The 27,139-nt window shown below is 39.7% G+C and overlaps 1 long non-coding RNA gene across 1 annotated transcript; it reads right to left on the reverse strand.

The window, feature by feature from the left end:
• On the reverse strand, positions 1-27,139 carry LOC134159152 (uncharacterized). The gene is made up of 3 exons (XR_009963053.1): positions 27,041-27,139; positions 2,764-2,822; positions 1-250 (listed from the first exon to the last, which is right to left on the reverse strand). It is a non-coding gene; the product is annotated as an uncharacterized LOC134159152 (long non-coding RNA).

Raw genomic sequence — 27,139 nt, forward strand, 5'->3', positions numbered from 1 at the left:
TTTTCATATATAAATACTCAAAAAGGGAAGAGATCCTTTTAAATCTCCAACTACATAAAAGTTAGAATCTTTGCAAAATACATTTCACCATTTGTTCAGGGAACAGAAGAGCCACTGCTCACCTAATTGCTTGAGAAACACATACCACTTTTTTTCAGTACTAGCATGCATAAAGAGGGGTGCCTGAGCACCTCCTTCAGTCACCAGCACTGTCTTCAAGTAGCATCCCTCTCCTCCTTCTTCCAGGGTCCTAGGAACAAACAAAGTGCCACAAAAAAGCCTGGGTCCACAGATGTTTTTGATAATAGCACATACCTCCTTGTCTCTCTCTTTTCCCATTGCTCACTCTATGAATTATGATCTAAAAAAATAATGGTGTCTTAGCTCTTCACAAAAGGGAACAAAAACCTTCAAAAATAAAAAGGAAACTTCATGCTGCAATAAAGACAGCATAATTTTACATGTACTCATGCAGACATATGCACACACACAAGCACCTTTCACAGCTCTCAGAGACTAATGCTTGTCTAACTTGACCTTTGGGCTGGACCAGTACCTCTTTTTTTATGACTAATGCAAATTAAAGAGCATTCTCTGAATGCTAAGGAAAACTTTTGTCCCTGTGAACTTGTCTTGGGGTAAAGTACTGTCTGCACAGCTACTTGATAGCATCAGGGTTATGAGGATTATTCTACTTCCTCTTAAAGTTAAAATGAGTTAGAGTAATTGCTCTGTTTTCCACCTGCAAGCTCATTTTTACACTAGTTTCACCTGTTTCTCTTCTCATGAGAGGAGTGAAAAAGGTTTTTTTCTACTGAAGCTGAACTCGATCATACAACTTGAAGTCAGTGTAACAAATTTACAATGCAGAATCAGAAATTTTATAAGTTAGACAAAACAGAAAAAAAAAATGCTGTACTGAACCCATGAAACTTTCACATTAAAATAAAATGCAGAACTATTCATTGTGCAAAACATCAGGCTGAGTTGTGTAAAACAAAGGGAGGGAGGGAGGAAGGTAGAGAGTAAGGGAGAGAGGGAGGGAAGACCTGACACACTAAAATTGTTCCAAGGTAATGCAGTTAAGAAAGAAAGGAAGAGCTTTCCTTGTACTGCCGGGGTTACAAATGTGGAGAGGACTGCTAGACATATGAGTGGGTTCTACATATTTTTGGGTTAAGTAAAAGGGTCCACAGATAGACTGTAAATACTAAAAACAGAGAAGTCAATCACTGCAGAAAGCACTGGGGAGTTGGACTGAGTGGAAAGCCATGACCTCGTGCATTTTAAGTGAAGGACCTACTGAAACCTGTTGAATGTGTATTTTTACTGGAATTTTGATTTATTCTAAAACTCTTAAGATGTAAAAATACCCTGCTGTCTTGTGACACAGGGAAAATCCAGTACTTCTAAGAAGAATGTCTTGCATTTGTGGAAAGACCTTGGGAGCACAAAGAATTGATTTCGCAGCACCAGAATGCAAGCAAAATGGGACTCAAGGCATTTACGTCTTTAATAGTACCCCTGTATCGTAAGGGTTACTCTTTTCCTTCCCCTGAAGCACAGGCAAAATATCAGTTCTACCCCAGAAACTTACTCCACTTTGGAAAGTAACCTGGTAATTCTAGGAGCCTGAAGTCATGTTGTGCACATGGGGTCAGCGGTATAGTAATGCTGGCTTCCCATCACAGCTTCGTCTCTGAGCTGAACTCAACAAATGCATACATACCAAAACACAACTTTATCATTCCATCTCCACAGAGGCCTAAATAAACAGGAGGATGTACTGCTGAAATCCCCAAGCACTGCTGATACACAAATATATTGCAGTCACATATGAACTAGATGATCTTAAGGTCCCTTCCAACCCCAACTATTCTATGATTATCTGATTATATGTATACAAGCAGCCACCTTGTTGCTTAAACACGGCTGAAACAGTGTACAGAAGCATCCCACAATTAAGCCAACCGATATGTCTCATAGCAAAAATTCACAAATATTTGTTGCCCCTACCCTGCCTTGTGAAGACTCATGGAGCAAATCAGGGAGAAAGAGAGATTATGCACAAAGTACTGGCCTCAAATTTATGAGAGCTTGGTGCTGAGCAGTTCTACCTCTGAAAATAGGCAGAGCACCCACTTCCCACATCTCCAGTCTGTAACCTAACCATTCAGGCTGAATGTCAACTGTGTTTTTCTCACAGCAAGGTCTCTTAATTGCTCAGTGCTATCAACTTGTTACAGCTCCAGAAAGAATTGCAACACAAATGTCATTTTGAGCAAAACTGAAGAGACTCTTCTCCCTGTTTTTCTGCTTCTTTCACAGATTACAGTAGCTACATTCAGACCAGACATTCCTTCTCATTATATCTTTGCCCTGTTCCATTGATTAAAAACAAGGGATGCTCCCACATGTGTCTCTCTCACCGCTGCTCTCACCACTCAGCAGCATGACTAAGGGGCTATGGGGGAGAGCAGCAAAGTGATGCTGCTGACTTCACTTCTGGCTTGTTCCTGTTGTCTTCATCCTTTTCCACCTGGTGACTTGTACCCTGTAATTTTGTGAGCAATCTGGGTGTTCCCAGCTCTCCCCTCCATGTACTTTCAGGGTAATTAGTCGGCTGTTCCAGCCTTCTCTCTTCCCAGAGGATCAGCACTACCTAATTAGCTAAGAAGACAGAATACTGCACTAATGACATTTGCTGAGGATTTTAAGGCAAGAAGAGTTAAGGAGGAGAAATAAGAGAATGAAAGCACTTACAGAGGCTCAGTGTAAGTCATCGTGACTCATCAGTACATCGCTGAGAGAGCAGTGGCAAACTGAAACACAAATAAGAGAATTTCAGGTCAGAATCTGCTTCCTGCTTGCAGTAAACTAACAGAATAGAATGCAGGAGGCTATCATTGATTTTAATTAATGGTTCAATTATATGACCAAAACACCAGGCCTGTATTAAAAGAAACAGAAAGCCTGCTGCCCACCTGGGCATTATCTATACTCCTCAATGTACCAGAAGCACAGTTCAGTGTTTTCAGAAGAACTCAGTTTGTTGAGAACTAAATGACTTTTTAAGAGAAAAATTACAGAACCCAAAAGAACTAGCTAGCTGTAACTAGTTCTGTTGAAGTTACTGCACGGTTTAGAAAATACCCTACAATTCATCAAAGTTGTGTAGGGGCTAAGGGAGAGCAGAGGAGAAGCCATTACCAGTCTATGGCTCTTTCTAAGAATGCTGCTGCCTCTCCATGAGGGTCCACCTACAGGGAAGCAGGCAACAAACTGCACGGTCTCTCAGGGAAGCGGCTTTGTCTTATGGCTGTTAAAGGCTAAAGCTGAACTGTTATAAAGGGCTGAGTCTCACACAGAAAATTATGATCTGCTCCACAGTATTTTCTGCTTTCCAATATCCATAATGCTCCATCAAAAGTCACAGAGAAAGTTAATCCCACCAGACAGCAGCGGCTCTATTTAAATATCCATACCTAAAGTTTATATGCAAAAAAGGAAAACATGGTTTTAAAACTGGCCAGACTGGGGAGGAAGATGTGGCGGTAATAAGAGTGCAGTACAGTGAGGTGTTTAGAACCTTCAGTTTTCACCTGCATCTCTAGATGCACACTGGAGTTATACTACTTCATTTGAGTAATGGGAACCTCACAGACTCATTAAAAGAGTTCAAAACTCACTCAGGACCAGATTTCTGTGCAATTGACTCAAAAAGTTGGTAATATTGAAAAAAAAGCAAGCAAAGGCCGCATAAATGCTCATACTACCTATGGCAAATAGCTGTATCATTATAAAAATTGCATCATTATGAGACCTTACTTTTGTGAGAGCTGAAGATACACACGCTTTCCTTGTTTTTGTCTCTTTTACTCTCTGCTTCCTCTGAATCATGAATTATTAGCTTGCAAGTTGCCAAAACACCTTTCTAAAAATTGAGACTATTTTTAGAACAAGTTGTGTTTTTCTAATAGCATAATAGACATTTTTTATCACAGCTCAAATTAAGAGAATATGTCTGACTCTACACAAGCGTTTGGAAAGTTTTTAAACCAGCAAATTTATTCATAATCTGTAAAACATCTAAGTTGCATGAAACACTGCAAGAAGCCTTGCTTTAAGCTAACAACTTCAGAAGATTCAAGAAAGCTGTTGGGAACTGGATTTATCAGACAGGTCTTACTTCCCCTGCTCTATAGGGCAGTGAGATCAAAGTAAGTGAACAAAAAAAAAAAACCAAAACCCATTCTTATTCGGCAGGTTCTTTATTAAGCTGATTTTCCCCATACATTTGAAGATCAATCAAGTAGCACAGACTGATTCAGAAGATGTAATCTTACATCTCCTAATTCCTCACAAACAGCATTTAAAGAGTAAATACACATGGTATATCCCATATACCCATTATTTCACACATATAACACTGAAGCACAATGTGGGCCCCTTGATTCAGGGTGCCAGCATGTTAAAAGTTGTGCATGCAGTCAGGAGACATGATTTTTCCAATATAAATTCAATTCAGTAATTTTTTGACTGATACACATGAGGGGACAATCAACGGAAATATGAGCATGAAATAGTCACCAAGTGATGGTGACTACGGGGAAAGCCACAGTATCTAGTGATGTACATGGATCAGAGCTGAAGCCATTTCTGCTATCAGGACTTACACAATCTAGAATAGACTTCAAAAGCAAACCTGAAAATCAGCAAGCTGCAATTTACTGAACTGAAAGTTAAAAAATAAACTCCAAAGAGCAAATCTTAATCACAGTCGACACCTTCTCAGCTAAAACTGAAAAAAAAACAAAATATAAAGGGGACACGTTTCATAATAAATAGCCTAAAAGTGGAAATTCTGCGCAACATTCCACAGGAAAATGGCTTGATGTTAGAAGTAAAGTGTCTCTTTTATCTGTAGCTCTTTTCCTTTGAGCTCATTTCTTTTAACTTTCCTAGAAAAACTCATGCAGCAACACTGCACAGCAAATCCCACTGATTTCTCACAGAAGATGAAATTTTGCCAATCTGGACTTTCAAAAAGCCTTTACTCAAGGCATTCAGCCTGTGGTCTTTCTTCAGAACTAAGGGAAAAACTTCAGCCCTTCCTTGTCATGAACTGGCTATTCTGTTCCAATGGCAGCTACAGATGGGGCCAGCAGTTTAATATTTCTGCCATTCAAGCTCTACAGCTCCAGCTCCATGCTGTGAACTCAGGCAGTCGAACATGGTCCTTGCTGTGGTTTGATGCCAAATAGCTTTGCCTTCCTCTTTGTTTTCAATAAGTGTTTCGTGGGCTTTTTGTTCATTTGCAGGACAAAACGAGATTCTATGGCTAATTTCACTAGCTGTATGCCTTCACTGTCAGGAAAGTTAAGAGCAGTGGATTAGGTATCTGAGGAAGGCAAGAAGCACAGTGTTTGTTTGCTGGCTTAAAATATCAGATGCCCAGTTCCCATACAGCTTGAACAAAGGCATCTACAGCTAGGTGACATCCATGAAAACAGTGTCACAGGGAGGACCTACGAACTTACACCAGTAGTACAGGAAACTTCAGTCAATAACTGAACATTTTTACTTATTAAAACCAAGTTGGTGAGTCTTGGCATCCCTGATGGATGAAGAAAGAAGTGGGGAGCTATCCTTTGGTGAGATTTCTTCCTCAGACACCTGACACTCTTACAAGGTGCCAAATCCAAGTTACACATGACCTGAATGCTTGGACTTCGATATTGTGCAAAGGTATCCCCTGATAGAGTCCCTAACCTTGTGCCTATTGAGAAAGCTTCTCGGACTAACGGGCCTCCAGCTCCTGATGCTGGATCTGTGTATCAGCACCCCACTGACCATCACAGCTGCCCAGCTTGGTCTCCAGATACCACACCCCAGTCTGTCCTTGCTGCAGCCACACCTTTGTTCTGTACAATGGGCATGGGCAATAGCACTTCCTAAGACAAGCAGGAGGCTGTTTTTAAGAAATTAGTTTTTTTTCAAAATGCTTGGGTATTCTTTAAGAACAATATATTTGCCCTTCATAGTGTTTATGGGGGTTGGCTACTTGCACTAATTATAAAACAAAAACAAAAACAAGTCAACTCTGAATTTTTTATTTTTATTTTTGTGAATGAGGCAGAATTTTCATCCGATCATTTCTGTCATAAAAGCGGGAAAGTCAAATTGCTCACTCTCTCCTTTATCCCTGCAAATGTTTACTGTGCTTTAATAAATGTCAAGCCTGGAAAACTGAGTGAGACCATGAGGCTTTATTTCAAGACTATTTTAACAGCTACTGGTTTCCCGTTTATGCTAATTTCTCACTCTGCAACAATGGTATTTGGCTGCTAATCCTGCAAATACATGACTCCAACTGTAATACTATGCAAACAAGGAGCTCCATCTTATGCAGTACAATCATGAGTCCCACTGCTTGCTGGACTGCAGCCCTATTTTGTAAGTCAACAGCATCAGTTAAGAGACTCATTTTTGCTGAGGATTTCTCACTGGCACATCACACGTGGATTGTCTGTGCATGCCAGGTGTACACTCTATTACAAGGACAAACCCTACTTCTTTGGGTTTTTTTTTCAGCCTGTCCATATACAGCCTAATTCTCACAGGTAACAGGCAGGCTGGATAATGTGCCAGATTTTTATTATTTTTTTAATGATATGCATTAAAAGGAAAAAACAGCTAATGCTTAAAAAGTGCTTTGAAGATATTAGTATATAAATTCTAACTAATATTTATGTGGAACGCAAATAGAAGGTATGTTATAGTACTCAAACTCCTTTTTCAGGTAAGGAGTAACAGCTCTACACAATGCTCCTGAATGGTGTTTTCCTTGAGCTCCAAAATCTCTCCAGCACTCATCTTTCAAAAGCTAGCCTGAATTCAACAGGAGTCATTCTGCTGGGTCATCCTTAAAAGCGTCTGAGGTGCTGTTGAGATAAGCATATGAACTTTCTCTTGATTCTTTGAAACTTATCCAAACTTCTTGAGATTATGAAACTAGGTTGGAAATAGAGTAGATACGCACTTTTTCATGTTTCTGTTTCTTCCTGCTTCAGGCTAGACCAGGAAAACCATAAAAACAACAATTATCTCAGGCAAGCCTGCCAAGTTTTTTGTTTTTCCCAGGAGCTTGCTGCTTTCTGCCCTTTCATATGGGTCTAGTGGAAACCCCAGCTACACGCTGATGCTTTTAATGACAGGCTTTACAATTGGCATGGGACGGCGAATGCAGCCATGTTTCCACATGTGATCAGATAATGACTTGTACACCCTGGAAAACAGCAATACCTCATTGAAGCCATCAAAGAGCTGCTATTGGTTTCAAATTGGTCACATTAATAAGAAACAGAACTTTTTATTTAATGGATGTGAACTTGATTACTTTATGATTATGCAAATACTATGCTTTTCTAAGCAAGTTTTCCTGTTTGAATGGTTTCTTAATACTTCTGACTCCTGTATTACTGTGGGAAAGATCCACACAGATTATATATTACAATCAGAAAACATGCGAACTGACTTCCCCCACATGAGGCTAAGCAATTCCAAGCCAGGGAACACAAAGGTCAGCTCAAAGGCAGCACAGAGCATCTGGTGACAAAGTCCTTAAGCTTTTAAATAAATAATTAAATAAACATCTTCTCATCTCAATACTCCTTTCGCTTCCAACCATAGATGAGGCAAAACAAGAAGCACATAATTGTTGTTTGGGTTTGCTACTTCTTTTTCATCTTCAGTAAGACTCTGAGTTAGTCAGCTGACCAAACTATATATTTTACCTCTGGTCAGCCTGGGAGAACAAATGCCCTGAAATTTTATTTGCTTTTAACTAGCATTTGACTGATGTTGAGAAGCCTAAATATGTATAAAATACTGTATTTCTGGATTATTTTTAAGAAAAGACACCAAGTGTCTTTTTGAAAATCTGTGGATTTTGACCCGATTGCTGCCAACCATGCCTTTGCAGAAACCAGGACTTCTCTTTCCTCAACCAGCCTTTTTCTCTCTAAGTGCAAGGACTGTGCTTGTGGCTAATTTTGTGGAAAGACCTGGGGTAGTGATTTAGGCACTTTGTCTTCTTTGGGTTCAAGTATTTAAGGCTCAACTCAGACTAGCTCAAATGACTTGCTGATTGTGATAAATTCTTGCTTCTTACTTGAGCTTTCACTGCCCTTGCTAACATTACATCCATACTCAACATTGTTGCAATGTCACCACTTATTGCAGCAATGGAAACTACTGTGTATGTACGTCTCTGGATATCCATCTCTCTGCTGCTTGGTCTTACTCATGGTAATAAGAATGACGAAAATCAGACTATCCTGCAGCAGTCTGGAGAGCTACAGCGAAGAAAATTCTGGTATAGACATGGCCTGTCAATAAGATAGGACTCAGAAGCCAACTTTGCTAAGTAATAAATTAGGAACATGTATGGTAGGTGTACACCCAAGCGTAGTTTAGCTCCTAATTTAATAATTGAGCAGGTTGATTACAATATAATTGATTCAATCTTCCTCTTTAAAATCAAGGTGAAAATGTTTTGATTCACAGCTGGTATGTGCATGATGATGGGAACAAGCAGTAAGTCATTAAGCTACAGATACTTAGTTGCACTGATTGCTTGCATTCTGCTGCTTGAAGTCTGTGCAGAGAAGCAGTGAGGTAGGGGAGTGAATTTGCAGTATGCTAGTTGTTTGCTCTGCACTGTTTCCCAGTTGCATATATACAGTTATCAGAGTGCCTGAAATTTTCCAAGTAGAGAACTACCTCACACATAGGTATATTTACAGTGCCTTAACAATATCTCTGAGTGGGTTTAGAAGAGAATTGCTGAAAAAAAAAATCACATTATATTTACATTGCTTGACTTAGGAAAAGCTTCACACACTAAATTAGTGACAGACTGTTGTTTGGAAAGCAGGGTAAGAAAATACTATATGCATTTAAACAACCTGAAAAAAAAAATCCCACCTTTATCACAGCTGATACTAAGCAGCATTGATAGGCAGTGTCGCAGTGAGATACACACAATATAGCTTCATTAATAATGATTTTTTTTCCTACATTATGAGCAAAGAGTGTTCACACATAGTCAGACTTCTCCTCCAGTCAGGTTATTTATTATCCTTAGGTTTTAATTGTAGATAAGAATGGCCAGACTCTTACCATTTTGATTTCTACCATATATTCTCTTCTGATCACCCCACACTGTGCAAAAACAGCTGGTCAAATTTCAATAATGTACATTTGTACCAACACTCCCAGAAATTACTGAGCTTTTGTTCAAGACTAGTCTGTCACAAATGCACATAAAATTGCACTGGGACATGTGCCTTACACAGTCATAGCCTCAGGTGTGCAGGATGGTATGGCTGTGAAAGGATACAGTATAATCCTTCTTCAGAAAAATGAGCTGAGCATGAAACCATATGTAGGCTTCAACCGTCCTTCTTCTGCCTCCTTGGAGTTTGTCTCTCTTATTTAATCTCATATTGATTCTGCGTTCCCCAAATGCAAGGACTACATTTTTATTAAGTCATACATTCAGAGTAAGGAAAGGGGATATCTATTCTATTTGCTTATATCAATTTTAATATTTGTATTACATATGAACAAATATTTAAAAACCTACAAGAGCACAAGCCTAAAAACCAGCTTTTCACAAGTGAGGCTGACCAGGAAACAGGTTGGCAGCTACACTGGAGGAGGCTTGTTCTCAGCATTATCAACATCTTCTCCTTTCCTAGAAAATAACCCTCATACAATAACAGCTCTAGTTTACCTGCTTTTGCTCACCAACGTCAACACAATTCAGATGAGCAGGAACTGCTATATTTAACTATATAACTCTTATCAGAAAGGGTCTTGCTGGGAGAAACCAAAGAGTAGTAACAAGGCAACCTGCAACAGCATGAAATGTCAACCTCTCATGCACCTTTGGTGGGTGAACACAGAGACTCCAGTCTCCATTATATCGGGTCCAGGGATTTTCAAGCACATTCAATAAACATTCAGATGAACATGGAATTATAAAATATCATGATGATACTCACACTAAAACTTTGTTTGAAGTGTCTTCTTTTTTTCTTTCTGAAAATAGATAAGTCTACCATTCAACAGAATGTCTCTTAAAAAGCATTCAGAAGGGTTTATCACAAAATACACTGTCCACTAGCACACAATGTGCCCCATTGCACTTAAATATTGTATGTTTTCTGTTTGAGCAACAACTGAGCATGCATAGTTTCCCAACTGTTTTTCCTTTATTAAGTACATCTGTATTATTGATGTTTTTATAAACTTTGATAATACTGCCTCTGTGGTCAAAGGAGGTATTTATGTACTCCCACAGTATACTGAGCAGCTTCCCAATGAATCACTTTCTTCCCTTGCTTTGAAACACCAAAGAATGATTATGACAGCACTGGGAAGGTGATGAATTCAGCTTACCCTTCGTGCTCAAGGCTGCACAATAAATTGTGGTACAGTTAGTCACCATAGTGGGGAGCTGGCAAGCACATCAGGGTTTTACGCAATTGCTACCTCTCATTGTACTTCATATCCTCTGAAAGACAGTTCACTGTCTTTTCAAAAGAGTTCACTTTTGTTTCAATTAATTACCTAACTTCCTCTTCTTTTCACCCTGAAAAAACTACTTTGCACTGGTAATGTGTGTTCAGCATAGGTTACACAGACCCAGCATTATAAGACTAAGGGTTTGTGATTAACCATGTTGCTATGGTTATAGCTTCATACTTCTTCAAAAGATCTTTTTGTGTAGCATCATTACCTACAAATGTCTGAAAAATAATAATAAAAATATTTTAGTCTGTCATAGCAGGGAAAGGCAACTCTAAAATTTTTAACAGTCAAGCTGGTATTTAACATAAATATGAAGTAGTCAGGTGAAGCTGAGATAGATAACACTTGCTAGAAATTGCTTACATACAAGCAATTCTTAAATCCCTTTTTAGTGACTTGCTTTATACTCCAGCCTACACCTTCCTTTAGTCTTGTAACAAAAACTTTCAAACTGATGTGCTAGTATGCAAGCTTCAACTTGTGGTTTTCAGAACAACCCTGATACCATAGTAGGTGGCAGCATTCATGAACATGACCCATGTGACACTGACTACAGTGGCTCAGTCTAAGACAAGGGCAATTGCTTCAGCTCATATGGGAGAAAAATATTAATGATGAAGATGTTGATGGTGATAGTGATGACAATGACTAGTTAGTCTAGAGAAGAAAATGCACAATTAGAATCCAAAACTTTTCATTGCAATAAGCTAACAAATCAGATCATACTAGCAGAAAAGTGCATGCCAGCAGCATAGCACAGTTCAGCACAAATGAAGAGGAAGCAGTGACCATTGATCTGGGGATATACCACAAGGTTTCCTACATGAACTTTTCACTTTTGCAGTTGTACTACCAATTAAAGTTTGCCCAAAGAGAAGATACAGTATAGTGAGCTTTTACAGATGTGGAACATGATGTGACTGGGAATAACAACTAAGTTAAGAGATCGTTATGGCTAGCCCATGAATTGGATGAAATTGAATCATAGTCACAATCTAAATGTTCGTTGTGTAGACAAAGTACCAGAAGAGAGAACTAACCAAAATAAGAAGTTTTGTTCTTTAGTGAACACCTAAAAGACCTAAAAAGGAACTGTAGAAGTCTATCACTTATTAGTGAATCTTTGAGGTAGACACACTTACATCACAGAAAGCTGCAAAGTATATGCATGTTATCAATGATCAGATATCAGAATTAAAAGCAAGGTGAGAAAAAAACTGCTCAGTGAGTCGAAATTAATTGCTAAGCAAACTTCACATATCAATCTCAAGAAATATTTATGTGGTCACTCAGACTTATATTTTAACCTCAGTGTTTACTCTTAGTATTTAAAGAAGGGGAAAATGGATGACCCGGGGAACTACAGACTAGTCAGTCTCACCTCTGTGCCTGGCAAAATCATGGAGCAGCTTCTCCTGGAAGGCATGCTAAGGCACATGAAAAACAACAAGGTGCTTGGTGACAGCCAGCATGGCTTCACTAAGGGGAAATCCTGCCTGACCAACTTAGTGGGCTTCTATAATGAGGCCGCGAAGGTGAGGGACAGGGGTAGAGCAGTTGATGTCATCTACCTGGACTTGTGTAAAGCTTTCAACACTGTCCCACACGACATCCTTGTCTCTAAATTGGAGAGACATCAATTTGATGGATGGAGCAGTCAGTGGATAAAGAGCTGGCTGGATGGCCGCATGCAAAGAGTTGTGGTCAATGGCTCAATGTCCAGCTGGAGACCAGTAACAAGTGGTGTCCTGCAGGGGTCGGTGTTGGGACCGGTCTTGTTCAACATCTTTGTCGGTGACATGGACAGTGGGATTGAGTGCACCCTCAGCAAGTTTGCTGATGACACCAAGCTGTGTGGTTCGGTTGATACGCTGGAGGGAAGGAATGCCATCCAGAGGGACCTTGACACGCTTGTGAGGTGGGCTGATGCCAACCTCATGAAGTTTAACCATGCCAAGTGCAAGGTCCTACACCTGGGTCGGAGCAATCCCAGGCAGAGCTACAGGTTGGACAGAGAAGAGATTCAAAGCAGCCCATTGGTCGATGAGAAAATGAACATGGGCCGGCAGTGTGCGCTTGCAGCCCAGAAAGCCAACCGTATCCTGGGCTGCATCAAAAGGAGCGTGACCAGCAGGTCAAAGGAGGTGATCCTGCCCTCTACTCTGCTCTTGTGAGTCCTCACCTGGAGTATTGTGTGCAGTTCTGGTGTCCTCCACATAAAAGGGACATGGAACTGTTGGAACAAGTCCAGAGAAGAGCCACGAGGATGATCAGGGGACTGGAGCACCTTCCGTATGAAGACAGGCTGAGAAAGTTGGGGCTGTTCAGCCTGGAGAAGAGAAGGCTGCGTGGAGACCTCATAGCAGCCTTCCAGTATCTGAAGGGGGCCTATAGGGATGCTGGAGAGGGACTCTTCATTAAGTACTGTAGTGGTAGGACAAGGGTAATGGGTTCAAACTTAAACAGGGGAAGTTTAGATTGTATATAAGGAAGAGGTTCTTTACTGTGTGTGGTGATGTACTGGAATGGGTTGCCCAGGGAGGCTGTGAATGCTCCATCCTTGGCAGTGTTCAAGGCCAGGTTGGACAGAGCCTTGAGTGAGATGGTTTTGCGTGAGATGTCCCTGCCCATGGCATGGGGTTTGGAAGCAGATGATCTTAAGGTCTTTTCCGACCCTAACTATTCTATGATTCTATGATTCTACTTTAGTATTTATTTCTCTTACTGCTAAAATAACTCTTTTAAGTTTATATTCAGTTTGAAAACTGGAATCAAAATTTTTAATATGTGCCTATGTTATTTGTGCCTATAATCTGGTTATCCATGGAATGTATGTGTTCAAAGTACATTGGAGAAGCTGTGCGATGAGGATGGGCTCTTTTTTTATCTGATTCTTTACTTTTGAAACATTGCAGTCTTACTTATTTTGAAAAATCTGCTGTCCAAACCAGTGCAAAACACTGATAATTTTATTGTTGTTGTTCTTCTTCTTCTTTTTGTTTTGTTTTTCTTTATGATAGAAATTTGTTGAGGTTTTTGAGCAAGTGGGGCAACTTTAGGTACTTCCTGTTGTTACACTAATTCTTTACGAACCTTAAAGAAGATATATATATATAACTGCTTGCAGACAAAGTGGTTCAGGTAGCATTCTCAATAAAGTGGAAATACTACTGTTATTTTCTGAAATGGAATTTTCAGCATTACACTGCTTACTGCTCCTTTTTATAAATATAACATGCATGAAAGCTACTGGGGAGACCAACAGGGAAAATGTAAGTTTTGAAAACTCTTCCAAGCAACATAACATGAACTTAGTACTTTTATGTTGGAACACATTTTTTCCACAAAGAGAATGTTGAGTTTGGGACAGTGTTGCTTTAGTCATTGGTCACTGCAAGGGAAGCTAAATGCCTTACACAAATGATTGTACAGCATGTGGTTGCACAGCCTGAGGGACACTGATATGCTGTTGCCACAAAGGCACCGGAGATCTGGGAATACATTAGACTGTCTAAGGACCAGTGTTATTTCTATGGCCATGGCAATATGGGAAGAGGCTGATAGGAGTTGACTTTGGTAGAGAATCACAAAAGAATCCTTGAGAATCAATGCTTAGAAAATGTATTGGATTTTTGAGTATGGTAAACAGTGATCTGGGTGGGACTGATCATCTAGGAGGGAAGCAGATGGCACTGGGGAATCCTGGCAAAGGCAAGATCACATGCTAATGAGTCTTTTAAAAACAAGAAGGGGTCCGGGAATGGGCAGATGGAGCAGTGTAAAGGCTGAGGGTAATATGGGTAAAAGGGGCTTCATTTTAATTACTATTTTTTAAATTGAGGGTATTACAAACGTGAATCAGGTGGGACTGGGCAGCTGTGAAAGGACATCTGGGACAGGATAAAGGATGGCAGAGACCTGGGGAGAAAAAGAGGGACATTGTTTTGTGAGGGTGCTTTCAGCATCGCTTCATATCTGCCCAGGCCTGGAAGCCAGCTGGGGACTTCTCTGCCTCAAAAAACGCTTCGCTTATCCCCTGGGTGAGTATACTGGGCCAAATGTAGTGCCACTCAGACAACGCTGCTCTTCTGTATTTGTCACTGGGCAGCCTGTGCCATTCTCCATGCAAATACTATGCGTGTGGTTTCTGTGTACTGCAGTCTGTGAAAAATAAGCACAGGAGGAAAGCTGAAGTAAAGATCATGTTCTCTTTGCGCTTTTCAACTATGCTGTTATCTAAATATAGCATTCCAAATGTTATTTAAGCATTTAAAAATGTTCTAACACCTTGTTTAATACTTACTAGAAGCAATCTGTACTTATGTACTAGCTTTACTTGCTGTATTTAGAGTTTTAAGCATTTTAAATCAAATACAATGATCTGCTGTGTTAGCCACAGTGACAGACATAAAAACTGAAACTGTCATGTACTTAACTGTAAATTTGTTATACTTGTGACTACAGAGTAATCTTCTTAAAAGATGAAAAGTAAATCTGGTCAAAATATGTTGACTATCATGGACAAGAAAGGGCTTTAATGTAGTCTTTTATGAGTTCTTAATTGAAATGTAGGTGGCTCTGAAAATTGAGAAGGTTGTTAATATATAGCATATTTCTGTAGAGTTACACATTGCTGCTGAGAATAAGGTGATTTTTTAGAGATGTCCATGAAGTGATGTGTAGGCAGAGACTTCAGAACTCTGAAGTCTGCAGCAGTCATGCTGATGATGGGTACTGTGCATAGGCTGATGCATGATAGATTTTTTTATAGACATGTATACATACGCACTTTTCTTACAGAAAGTAAGAGATAGCCATCACTTACAGTTACTGTTACCTCACTGCACGTACTTCGAAAACTAAGCATAAAACGGCTAAGGACACTTTTATTTACACACATGCGGGGTACATCTGGTCCTGGAAAAGTTTAAACACACATACAGGATCTCATGTGCTCTCTAATCTCTTCTAGCTGGCTGTGTCATCATGCCTGCATCTGTTATCTTATACTAACATGCAAGTCATTGTTGTTGGCCCAGTAGGATTCATGCCTAGTTAGGTCCTATGGCTTAATTGCAGTTTTCAGAAGGGACCAAAAAAATTAAATTGTCAGCAATGATACCATTACATGAGATGGGAGTGCATCAGCTTTCCAGCCCTGATGTTACAGGAGGGACCACCGACTCCAGTGGGCCTCCTGTTTTTGCACACAACTTTCACCAGCTACTCACAGTACTTAGGGGTCTATGCATTTGTCTGAGTCAAGTCCCAGTCACTGCAAACAAGAATGCAAACACGTCTACAAAATACCAAAAAAATAAAGGTTTCCTTCCTGAAGATCACTCTTCATAAAAATTATTAAAAAAATAAAATCATTGTTTTCAAAAAATTATAAGAAATGGAACATCAGAAGTCTTTTGCTTACAGCAACACCAGCTATATTAAAGTTATTCCAGATTGGTGTTTATCTGACATGTTCCTCAAAGACCTACAATGGGTCTTCACTGAATACGAAAGGTTTCATCTTTCATATTTTAACCTTCCACTTAAAAGTTTTTTTCTAACCTAAATATCCCCTGCGTATTTGAAGTTTAATATCAATCTCCTGTCCAGACTAAACTAATACAAACATGTCATTCATTTTCTGGTTTTCATACTTTTAAAATTATTTGTGTTTCTCTTGATTAGATTTCTGCATTAGTTCATAAGTTCTTGATATTCAGAGTACAAAACTAGAGAGTATGCATGTGCGGACCTCCCAGATTGCAACCCCATAAAAACTACTGAATGAATACCCCACTTCATCACTAAATCATACATGAAATCCTTAGCAGAAGCAGAGCTGACACGGATCTCTGAAATCCCTTGTAATCCTTCCTTAAATTCAGCAGTTGTTTTCTCTCCCTCCAAAAAAAAGTTTGGTTATGATTGCTCAAGTACTTCTGCACTTATCTGAAGTTCTGTGTCGGTCATAACTCTTTAGCTTGCCTTTGGGATGTTGTGTGAGACGGTGTCAAAACCTGTACTAAAGCCTGTCATGGCTATCAGTTCTCACAAGTGCACAAGCCTGATTACAGGTCATAATTTTGTAATTTCATGCTATCTTATATTGTGCTATTATTTTTACCACTGCCTTTCAGAAAAAAAATTATCTGGAAGTCTAGCCTTCAGTTTGTATAGAATACTTTCAGATTGGCTCTTACAGCTATAGATATTAAATATGCAAATCCTTCAAGACAATCAGTAAAAAGTTTATGGAAAACTAGTTGCAATTTTACAGTGTTAGACTGTTCACCAATAGGGGATGTTTATAACTCTTGCAAAAGATAGAGTTCTTCAAAGCAGTCTTGCTATTTTTGTTTATATTACAGATACTGGCTTAATTGTTAATTATTTCTTTTTCAGGCACAGACCAAGTTTACTTTTGCAATTATACAGCCGCCAGCATAATCTTTCTTCAGTTAGAGAACCTTTTTTAGAACTGCTGTTTTGAGTTTGTTTTTTTTTTTCTTTTTTCCATAGTAATAGTTCTGTGCTCCTATTTTAAGCCAAATTTACTTTGCTAACCAAAGGAAAGCCTCATCCACATGAATTAAGAGTCACCTGAGAGATATTATAAGGACAAATAACATTAACTTCTATTCACAAGGAACAGCAAAATTCTCAGAGCAGCTACAGCAGGTAAATATGGTCTCTGGACTGCTTTTATAAAAACTGTTTCTCTAAATGGGTGACAATGCAAGGACTATCCACATCCTATCTAGGTCGCATGAGGTGAAAGGTTTCCTCTGTCAAGCTCCACATCCCAAGTGAAACAATAAACTGAAATTCAATATACCTCTTTTTGACAAGACTGAGTTAATGTTGCCTTGACTAAACACCCGTCTCTCACACTCTCTGCATTTTGGGGCAAAGAATCCCAACCTCAGCATCATTAAGCAAAAAATACATTAGGAATTAAAACCTGACAACATGAAAAATTGCCTTTTATAGATAAAAAGGAAAAATGTGGTACTGATTTCTTATGTAGTTAAATTTTACTGGGGGAATTTCTTTTTGCTTCACTGCTCTCTGATATTTTTTGCCTGCTTTCTAGCTGAGAGAAGATTTATATTGAATCCAGTGAGAGTTCTTGTCCGATTTAAGTTTCCTAGGGGCTTTACAGTTTATTTGTCTGGAGGGGGGTTTCATCTTCTTCCTTTTTTCCATTCTATTACTATCTTTTTCTTCTACAGTATAACACCCTGTAGCATAGCAATACAGTAACCAAGCTGCACAGTTCAGACCACTTTTTCTACTAAAACAGAGCTGTACTTGGATGAAGATTCCAGGAAATCCTGAATCCTGACATTTACACAGTAATAAATTTGCAGTGGGCTTTTTTAGTCCTGCTCTTGTCTGTCTTCTTCCAGATGTATAGCTTTAGGGTAGAGTGTATTTCACTGTGGCTAGTTGCTTACATGCTGCAGAGGGGAGGCCTAGTAGGGATGGTAGTACCTACCCCTAGGGAATAGGCTGTGCTTGCTGGCACTTTTCCGAAATGACTCAGGGGGAGCATTGTGCCTCCTCCCCTGCCAGGAACTGAGATCCTCTTTCCCAAGAAAAGTGCCAAGTGTGTTCCCTCACTTGCTGGCCCAGACACACGGCAGAACCAAACAAGAGGTTATGCTGCAGTCAACAGTCTAGAGGCATTGCTATTTAATGCTAAGCCATGTTTTCCTTGCTTTGCATTTTCAGCAGAGCTCCTGTGGAAGTTCTCAGCTGTGTCCAGGGACCTGTTTACTTTCTCATATGAAGATGCATGAAATTGCATGGGTTAATGTGACTGATCAAAGGTTTAGTTTTCTATATCTGTAGTGTCTGGTACGTGCAGTACAATTCTGAAGACTGTGAAAGAGAAAAATGAGAGTGGTATGTGGGAACACCATGCTCCGGGAGAGAGAGGAAGCAAAAAAGGCAACAGAAACGGAAACTTCGCTATCAACATTTATCTGACACCAAGCGCTGAATTCTAGCTGACAGCTAACACCTTTAACGACCATTGTCTTTAACTGCTGAAGACAAGCATAGTACTTTCATGTCATTTCGAGCAGTAAAATACATAAAAATAACTGAGCTGAGAAACTTGTCAATATCTCATTTAAGCATCAATATTAACATTATTTAAATTACTTAACCTGGTTTTAGATCCTGTGCAATATTAGTAAAATCAAATTCATGAAACTTGTGATTGCAAACAAGATTTTTAAAAGCAAAAAAGGTTTTATAGCAACAAGATTGGGTTTAGTGTAACTGAGTAGCTGGCGCTCAGCTCTCCTTCCATTCACACTTGTCTGTCTTAAATCATTTCCTTATGATGGCTACAAAAGCATTAGTAATACATGGCTGAAAACAGTTCTTTGGAAACCTCACACTGAACCCTGATATACCATAGCCTGTTGTCAAGTACCCACCAGCCATCAAACTTATATAAAGCCTCTCTCTCTCTTTCAAATGCAATTGTAATACATCTAAGTAATTCAAAGAATCTAAACAACAAAGCAGGTAACTTAAAATTTCCTACCAAAGCCTCACTTTCAGAAATCCAGAGTATAATGTGCAGAGCCACAGCTATACCCACGAATTCTGATAACCACCCAGCTGCACTCATGCCAGCAAGAATTCCCCTGCGCATTAATGGAAATACTACTGTAACATACTGTGTATCTTGTGTTAAGACATAAATTGCTCTACTGAGTGCTAAGCAATTATGCTGGGAGGGCAGTCAGTTTGTACAAACCATAAAACAATGTAGATATTTAATTACAGCAAACCAAACGACATCATCTGTAAACATCTAAATTCATTAGAAAATGTGAGATTTACAAAGCATTGAAATAATAGGACATCTTAAATCTCCCTAAACCAAGCAAAAAATAAGACATTTGGTTAGTCAGCTCAAAAAGGAAAAGGTCTGTGAACCAGGCGAGTATTATCACAGTACAAATAGTATCACATCACATCACACCAAGCAGAGAATGGTCCTAACATACATGGGAGGATGCCACCGTCCCCCTCCTTGCTCAGAATCCATCATAACACACTCCTGACACACACCATGGCCTTTTGGAGCCGTGAGCTTTTTGAAGTGCTAAATTCCTGCTACTCTGACTTGCCTTTGACCCTGCCAGGCTGTTGATATACAATACCTGCTCTGGTACACTAGCTAGGCAGAATGGTACCATCCTTATCATTGCTTATTTACTACAGACCTGAGGCAGTGTTTAGGTCCTTGTGAACATTTGTTTTCATAAGATAGCAGACAGGTATGTCTGCCTGTCTGTATCCTTCCCTGTTTTAGCTTTTGGAATTAAATATTCCCTCCCTAGAAATTCAATTTACGAGAGACCAAGAGTTTTTCTAGCTTGACTTGCGAAATTGGTCTATTTCAGTTACTAATTTTCTGGGCTTTACATCTCATTAGATATAAGGATAGATTATAATGCAAAATTTGTCTGTGCGTAAAAAGACTCCTGGAATATATCAGTGGACCTGAATGAACCTACAGACACATGAAAAAGAATCTCACTTCCAATAACACTATACAGAGGGATGCATGAAAATATAACACCATGACTTTATGTTTAATTTTAGTACAAAAGATGACTATACTGCATTACTAATGCCCAGGTATATCTTACTGGCAAGCAGTAGCATTACACACAGTCGTATACTCAACTAAGGAGATTGTAATTTATAAAATAATAATGGTACTGTGCCTCTAAGGTTTCTTCAAGTCTTCTGGTTTTGCTGCCAGTACTCAAATACTCCCAAAATGTCTGCAGTGGGATGATTTGCTATGCTTTGCCAGAGCAGGAGAAGAATCTGAAGAAGGCTTTTTGGCACAGATTCAAGATAAAAGCATGTTTCTTATATGCAGTATCTCAATTCCCTGAATGATTAACAAACCACATTTAGCATATGCTTCTGATGTTTTGAATATCTTTCCAAAGATGTGGTCGTAACAATTTTTATACTCTTAGGAAATAATGAAGAAATTAATCTAGTAAAAACTGTTGTATTGGATTCCTTAACTTTCAACAAGATTGAACCTGCTCCCTAGCAATTTTGAATATCTTGAAAAATGTGATTATGGTAATAGGTCTGATAACAAGGCAGGAAATGCTAAGGGGAATACTACTAATAGCATTGTGTAAAACTCACAGTTTTATTTTTGTCCACATTATGTATTATAATAAAGGGAACCATACATAATACACCAGGATTTTTACTTTAAAGACTGTGACTTCAGAGCCAGCTAAGTATAAACAAAAAAGAGGAAAAAATATTTTAAAATTATGCATACATGTAGATCCCAAAGCTGGTTTTTGCCTTGTGTTTTTTTGTTTGTTTTGGTGGGGTTTTTTTTTTGTTTGTTTGTTTGTGTGTTTGTTTGTTTTCTTCGCTGTAAAGTCCCCTTGGTAGGTATTAAATAGAATCAAGCATGTGCAAACCTTAAATTTAACTCATCAGTTATCACAACAGCTGAACCACTCCATAGAGGGGCAGGTGCTGTTGATAGTACACACATTTCTGCGCTCAGAGCTATGCTCATGGAAAGCATATACTGTACATTCCAGCTTCATGATGACACAGCTGTACCCCAGGATAAGCATTTCTGCATTGCGGATGTCCCTCATCTGCCAAGACTGCTGATGCCTGTGAGCACTAGGTAGAGCTGGCATTGTTACCAGCAGAAATGCAAGAAGGAGTGCTACATTCCCTTAAGCAGGGCTGGTGTTTCTAAGCACACAGCCTCCTCATTCCTGACAAACATTCCAGTCATAAAATCCATAAATGAATGGATAAAGTTCATAGAGATGTCCAGAAATTTCCTTCATGGCCCAAGCATGAATTGTGGCAACTTTTCACAAGCAGTTAGCTAAGCCTGCTGCTCATGCTGCTTTGGCTTGATTGTCTAAAACAGGAGACAAAAGCAGAAGTCATTGTATACAGGAAGAACCGTACAGAGGAACAAGGATAATTTGAGAGGGGGCACAGCATGAGGGCAGGAAGAAATGACACACCAGTTCTGACACTGCAGAGCATGAGTGACATGCGTCAGCTGGGCACCTCTGCAGGAGCTGCACTTCCAAACTGACAGATGTCATCAGTGTATCATCACCATCATGACTGCTGCTCCAAAGATATTCAGATGAAACTAGTTCTAGGGTCTTCCGGCACTCCAAGGGCTGAGTCATCTAGATAGAGGGTACACCCTCTCACAGTGAGTCATCTCATATGCCCAGTCCTAGGGGTTTCTCAATTTGTCTTTTGACTTATAACTGAGCACTTGTCTGAGTTAATTTTCCTTACCGTATTCCCAAGGAAAAGGATGTCTTTGGGAATTCAGGTCATCAAGTTTCCACTAGGACTGGTCCCCCTGCCAGAGAATGCCTTTTGAGCTTGCCACCCCACAAAGATGCTCTCAGCTCTTTGCAATAGTCATTTCACCTTACAGTCACTGAAGGGAAGGGGAAATCCCAGTCTGAAAAGTGTTGCATGACAGCTGCCATAGCTGGTCATGGCTCCCTTCTCAGGCAGGCTAATTGAGGAGTCTTCTCCAGTTCAAAATAATATCAGAGGAACACATACAGTGGACAAAAACAGCAGCAGAAAATTTAAACAGGCTATGGTAAATGCTCTTGAAGAGAAGGCCTTTCAGGCTAATAATTAGCAAAGAGGGAATGCTACTTGCAAGGAAGCCATCCTCATCACAGAGCCAGCAGCAGGAAAGGGGGCAGTCTTGGCTCTGACTGAAGCAGGATAGCAAGGGGAAACAAACACTGTAACCTGTTTACAGCTTTACCAGTTGTTACAAAGGACTTCAGGAATATTCAGGAATAATGTTTTCTTCCTCCTGGCTACAGAACATTAATATAGTCTTACAGCTGTATTAAAAGGAGAGTGACATTGGAAAAATACAAGGTTGGCCATAGGTTGCTGGGAGGAGATGGGTGGATAGTATAAAGCTTTGGCTCCCCAGGTGACTCCAGCATGGAGCACCCATGATGTGCTGTTCTCAAACAGAATTGGTCTGAGCAGGAGGTGTAAAGCTGCACTGCCCTTGCACATGGAAGAGGCTTCAAGAGAGGGAATAGTTAACGGAGAAAACATGAAGTAGGACAGTTGAAGCAATGTTTTTTATTTTATGTTTGGAGGAGGTGGATTGTGTCTAGTCCTGAATGACTTCCATAGACAACCTAAACTGCTCAAGGTCTCCTTTAACTGTCAGTTTTGTTGTTCTTCACTTTGACTTGATGCTTGCCATGTTCGGAGTGCTTTTGTTCCATTACAGCTTCTGCCAATAGCATGCTCATCTCACAAAAGGGAAAGGAGTTCAGGGTAGTGCACCTGGGCTTAGCTTACGTGTTTGACATCAGACACTGAAATGGAATAGAATAACCCTGAACTTAAGAACTGACTGTTGGGAATGCAAATATATTAAGATGGTTCCAGTCTCTGCATTCACCTGAGCCTCTTGCTGGAAATTTAAATATCAAACAATTCTTTATTGTCCAATTGTCATTCAACCTTTAAATTGCTCCTATAACAGCATCTTTCATAATCTAACGTTTGGTGAAATGCAGCCAAAGTGCATGTAATTTATCTTCCCTGCAGTGAAATGAGTAAATCACACAGAAATGTCTGTAGCACATTACTGTGGGGAAAAAAAAAAAAAGTATATAACTGCTTTTCAAATAAGACAGGTTTATTCATCTTTGGTAATAAAAAAAAAAAATAATCTATTTCTGAGCATGCACTCATTGAATTCAATGACACATCAAGATGATGACTATGTTATTGAGTGCAAAATGTCACTGTGACTGGAGCAAGTAAAGGTCATTATTTTACTGCTGAGAACTCTATGGAACTGCAATCTAACAGTAGTACGTAGCTGAACTGCATGAAGGAATCAAAGAGAAGGTATTTCAGACAGAATTTTTCTTCTCTAAGAGTTTTTTCTCAGAAAACAGCTACAGGTCTGTTCTTAATACTCAGTAAAAGAACCTTTAAATACCTGTGAAGGAATTTGTCAGGCAAAAATATAAACTTTTCAGAATCTGAACTCAACTGTACTATGCATGGGTCACATCCTAGTTGTCTTTTCATAATGGTAACTCAAGTAGCAGTGCAACTGTGCCTTACATTCAAGTCCAAAAGTGACACTTGCCACACTATAGGGGTTTTTAAGGCCATTTAATAGCTTTTATTGGAAGAAATTTTAAAATTCATTTTTCACCAATTCCACCCTTGCCCACTTTTGCATTTCATTCAACTCAAGCTGTTGTTGTTGGGCACATTGTGGAGTTCACATGCTGCAAACATAACACCCTGGAAAGGCTGCTGGGGCTCTGCAGGAGCACCAGGTAGCCCCAGCGCGGCTCTGCCCCAGCTGAGCTCAGGCTATTCAGGCAGATAAAAGCAGCAAAGAATTGGGTTTACTGCCTGTCTGCTTCCCCACTGGAGCTACGTGGCAGCAGAGTGCAGGTCCCCTTTGAGACAAGCATTGTGAATGGGCTGTCTACGCAATTAAATATAGCTACACTTTTGTTTACCAAAATATCACAGAATTCATCTCTGATATGTATTGCATCTATTTATTTTCTAAATGAAATTCCTGGATAACTCTTACCATGTGTTCCTCTTACAGTTGCCATATAATTTAAAAAACAAATATTCATTCATTGTAAATTTAAAAAATATAGGTAATCCACAGCATGGTTTTCTTCAAATATAGGCAGAAATACATCTACACATACTTACATTGACGCAGTCCTAAGAATTCCTTAACTACCTCTGAAGAACATTATTGTTAATCTGTTCTGTGCTCTGGACTGGCACTATGGTATGAATTGCAAAACCAGCCTGCTGTCAGCAAGGTCGATAACTGCTGTCAAAGATGTTGTGCATGTGTTGTATATGTCATGTGTTTTAAATTATAGAGGAATTAAAAATGGGATAGAGAGCATCCTGGACAATTGCTGATTTTCCATGCATGTATTGACTGAATAACTTGCAGTGGATGAGCTAATAGGAAAATATTTGATTCTACAGAGCTTAGTGGCTTACTATTCCTTGGGAGTAAGAGATGTTTCAGTGAGATCAATGTGTCAGAATACTCTTTGCAGCTTAATTTTATCTTTTAGTTTGAGACTGCAGAAGAAGGCGGCTGTTACTGGTATGCTTTAGAAGATACTGTTTCAGAGGATCGGTTTTGGCAAAAGCAGTAGTACTCGACGTATTAAAACAACCACTAACCACTAAGCAGCTGGCTTTTCTGTAAATTTAGTTATTGATCCCTTGGTCTTAACAAACTAGAACACCTGTTGCAATAGCAGAATTGCAACACAAGTACTGCTGTGATGCGTGCTACCAAAGCTACTTTGCTCCACACTTATTTTTTATTAAGCATTTTTATTAAGTAAACTGGTGCTGATTCAAGTTGTTGTCAAGTTGAAAATATTGTACAATTATTTTTACCTGTGCCTACCTCCAGTAAAACACTTAGGCATATGTCTAACTATAATCATGTGAATACTCTCACTGATTGGAATAAAAGGAGCTGCTCACTGCTCTTGAGGAACTTTATGGACCCGTTCTGTAGCTTGTTATGATACTGCTATGTGTCTGTGGTGGGTTCAGCAGTAGCAGTCATTTTTCTCCTTCTTAGTAGCTAGTGCAGTGCCTTTTGGCCTGGGAACAGAGCTGATAGTGCTCAAATGTTTGGTCTGGCCAAGGACTTTTCCGAGCCTCATGCTCTGCCAGGGAGGAGGGGAAGCCCAGAAAGACACAGGGTTTTCTGGGTCGGACTTGTTTTTTGGCGAGTGGTATTGTATTCCCTTCCCTTATTATTTTCTCTTATCAGTCAGTGCTTGGAAGGGGGAATGAGTGAACGAGCTTCCTGACTGGGTTTAAACCATGACAGTTCTTTTTGGCGCCCCACGTGGGGCACGAAGGGTTGACACAACAACAGATCTGTCCGGATTAATAGTCACTCATCACAATGCTGATTTATTGGCTCTCAAAGTTGTTCCTCTTAATCTCACAGTTTCAGTATATCGTATCTTACTCCCATCCGGTATTTGCTGTATTAGTGTTTTTCAAGTGTGGGGCTTGGGCTAAGGTTCTTGTCTCATTGTACTTTATGGTAATGACTTGTAATACAATAGAATCATTGATCATGAAACTGATCTGGCTTATGTTCCCAGTGTGGTCACTACCTTTATACTTTGGGAGGCATATAATAGAAGAGCTTAGCAATTGCACATCTTTTTTCGCCTTCTTGAGTGGTCAGCCTGTGAAGGAAACATTCTTTTATCCTTCCAGTCTCTCTCCCCCCACCCCCCCACCCCCCGAACGTTTACGGCGTCATTTGAGAGTTTTGAAGTTTTTGAATGGGCTTTTAATGCCGTTGAGACTTGTTTGCTGATTGTGATGGGGATCACCATATTGGCACGCATACAGAGTGTGTTTTGCCCACGACCATGTCATCTGATTTAAAAAGTTAAGGAGAGTCAGGTTTGGGTCTTGTCTGGGGTCAAACGATGATGTAGGAGGACCAAGAGGTTTTCCCCGAGGCTGGACAGCCATGAGTGGCAGGGTGTGTGGGATAGTATGGGCAAGTATCTAGGTCAGTGGGCCCGTCCAGTACTTTGGAATTTCACCACCGAACAACTGCAAAATCTAGAAGAATTAGTAAAACACTTAAATGAGGTGTGTGGTCATTCTGGCCATACCAGAGATGGACAAATCATGGCAACTATATCACTGACAATATATCATAAATCAGAAATCAAGTGTCTGCAGGAAAAAGAGGGTACCTTACTTCTAAGGTGAACATGGCAGTTGCTATACAATCTCTGAATTTCACTGTGTGCTGGATAGAAATTTTAAACACACATGCACATACATTATCACTGCTGTGTTCATGGCACAGGACCTGCATTTGCTTTCCTCCAAACAACCAGATCCAGAGGACAAAACTAGAACAGACAGAAATGGCTATGCTGTTCAACCTTTCCCTGCAGTCTGTCGTTAGGCAGAACTACCCTACCTAGGAACAAGTTATTCAATACATGCATTATACTCCTGAAATTATATGAAACAGCTCACTGACATTTCAAGAGGGTTTTGGTGTTCAGAAAGCACCTGCCCAAATGTTAGTCCTATTGTTGCAGTAAAGTGCAAATATCCCACTCAGCATAAATAACCCTGCTGAACAGACCTTACACAAAAGCAAGGCACATATGGGAGTGTAGCAAGAGAAGAACAAATAAGAATAAGAGCACAATAACAGTATCACAGTGTCAAAGAAAAAAGGCATTGGAAATGTGCTGATAAGGTCATACCACCATTCCTCCCCTCCCTCTGTTCAAAATATACATAGAGTATTCCTCACTGTTGTTTGTCCAACTTGTTCTGAAAAAACCTCCCATGATGAAGACACCACAGACTCCCCAAGCAAGTCATTCCAGTACTGCACTGTCCTGGACAGTGA

This window comes from Pezoporus occidentalis, unplaced genomic scaffold (genome assembly GCF_034315485.1).
Source record: "Pezoporus occidentalis ecotype Australia unplaced genomic scaffold, CSIRO_AGI_Poc_V1 ctg141, whole genome shotgun sequence".
NCBI classification, from domain to species: Eukaryota; Metazoa; Chordata; class Aves; order Psittaciformes; family Psittacidae; genus Pezoporus; species Pezoporus occidentalis.